This window comes from Montipora foliosa, chromosome 13 (genome assembly GCF_036669935.1).
Source record: "Montipora foliosa isolate CH-2021 chromosome 13, ASM3666993v2, whole genome shotgun sequence".
In the NCBI taxonomy this organism is placed as follows: domain Eukaryota; kingdom Metazoa; phylum Cnidaria; class Anthozoa; order Scleractinia; family Acroporidae; genus Montipora; species Montipora foliosa.
In genome coordinates, this window is record NC_090881.1 from 1,684,418 (window position 1) to 1,687,038 (window position 2,621).

Here is a 2,621-nt window from a genome sequence, read left to right on the forward strand (position 1 = left end):
GTCCTACTTGGCCAAAAAGAACACAGGTAACCGCCCAGATTAGTGCTGCCGCTCGTTCGCAGCGCTCGCTCGCAGCAATAAGGAGGTAGTACTAGAGGCACTAACGACTGATCAAAATATGAATTATTGACGAACCTTAAAAGATGGATAAGACGCTATGTCCACTGAAAATGGTCAAAAGACGAGTAGCACAGAAAATGGGTTCTCTCGATGATACGGTTGAAAACCCAGGAGCGGGACAGGAAATGTCTCGCACATTTCACGACTTGAGGTCAATATTTGGCACGTCTAACAAAACAAGGCCCTTTCATTGTCTAGACCAATGGCGCTCGTTCGCTCGTAAGTTCGCTCGTAAGTTCCAATCAGAAAGAACAAGTCTTTCATTCTGCTTTGCTGTTGCTGTCGTTGTTTGTTTGTCGTTTTTTTCCTTGACTAAGGCGGGGGTACACCTGAAAGCCGTTTTCACGCCGCTTAAAATCGGTTTAATTTTATCGGACGTATCTCGTTCGCGTTTCAAGCAATATTTATGCTCATAACAGAAATCAGTGTTTTGGGGCGTTTTGAACACTTTTTGGTGAATTTTACTTATATTTGAGAGGAGATAGCTTTCTCAAAAGAGTAGTAAAATTTGGAGAAATAAGAAATAGTTCAGATATCATGTAGTTTAAAAAATAGGATTTGAAGTTAAAAATTGATATATGGACACCCAAACAGTCCCCTACCAACATGGTGTGCTCTTGGGTTGGGGGCAACTGTCTGTTGGTGTTCCAAAAACAATTTTCTTTCTCTTATCCCTTCTTTAAACCTCTTAAAATGCCATTCAAATTCACGTTTAGCCTCACCTTAATCAAGATAAATTCTTGCCACATCTATTATGTGGGAGGCGCAGTGGCCTCATGGTTAGTGCGCCCGACTCCAGAGCGAGTAGTCCGGGTTTGGGGCCTGGCTGCGGACAATGTGCTGTGTTATTGGGCAAGACATTTTACTCTCACGGTGCCTCTCTCTACCCAGGTGTATAAATGGGTACCGGCCAATTTAATGCTGGGAGTAACCCTGCGATGGACGGGCATCCCATCCAGGGGGGAGTAGAAATACTCTTAGTCGCTTCATGCTACAGAAACCGGGATAAGCTCCGGCCAAATGAACCACTTGGCTCGTAAGCAGACTTTACTTTACCGTTTACATCTATTATGTAAACCTTGCGAAGGGTCCTCAGAAAATATTATTTCCATCAAAACGGTGATCACTGAAAGCTAGAAATCTTTCGAAACAGTCAAGCGATGTACAGAAGAATCACCATCTGTGCCTCGCAGTTAAGAAGACATATTTCGTGAAGAAAAATAAAAAAAAATGATGTTATCCCATCACAACACCATTTGTTGTAGACGTCAAGGTCTGATTTTGTCTCAGTCAACAAAAACTCATAGCCGTACGTCTGAAAAACGCTATCTTGTGATGTGATAACATAGGCTTTTCCGTAAATCTAGATCTGAACTTTAAATAAAGTTAAAAAAAACAGAAATGCATAAGCTTCTAAGCCGACAAAACATGGAATGCAAGGGATTTTTCGTGTCGTGTTAGTAGTACAGCGACCAAATCTTTCTTTACATTAAGATAAAGCTTTCTTAGCACGCTAGTTGTTTTACCATCAAATTAATGTTTTCATAGCCAACCGAAAGTAACGCAGTTTAGATGCAACTCGAAATTCAACCGCCTTTTTTAACAGTGAGATTTCAAAACAACCCTTTCCGGTCTAATAAGTATGGGGTTCCGACATGAAAATTATATATAAAATTCGCAAAACAATGTCATTTACTCGACCGTCCACATTCTACCCTCGACCCTCGACTCTCGACCAAATCCCAGACTCGATAATCCTCCGGAATTCATTTGCATTGGAGTGCTACAAGTAACTGGGCACCCCACGGAGATACCAGGCAAATTTTCTGCTATCTCCACAGGGTGCCAAGGTCCTGTTTTGGTTGCTAAGAACCTCTGGTTCGTTATGATTTTAGACCTGAAAGGGATAATAGCTGTAAAGACTTTATTTAACTCAGCTGTGTAAGTCACTTTGTAACAAAGTCACACAGTTATTTGTGGAGTTGAGAGACGCAAAGCCGTATCATATTTTAAAAGTGTATTTATGGCAATATACTTACAGCTCATATAGATATGTGAGTTTTGAGAAAACGTTTTCTGGGAGTTGACTTATGCTATTGTTTTGAAGGTATCTAGAAATGAAAACATAAAACGCAATGTATATGAAAACAAATCCAAAAGTAAGTAACGTAGTACTAATTTATCTTAACACTACTTTTAAAAGTACACTCAAGAACAGCACAAAATTTGATTTAAACAAGTACAATGCAATCAATAGAATTCTAGCTGTTAATGCAGATTCGTTCTCAGCATTGGCTGATCACGGCTTTTTTGCATTCTATTTAGATATGAGCAGAATAATAATAATAGTACCAATTGTCCTAAAGGAGTCCGCGAACGACTCAGAGCGATCAATTAAAAACACAAATGGATGATAGAGGAATTGTTAGTTAAAATAAAAAAATGAAAACAAAATTAAATTAAAAAAACAATACGAAAAATCTAAAACAAAACACTGAAAA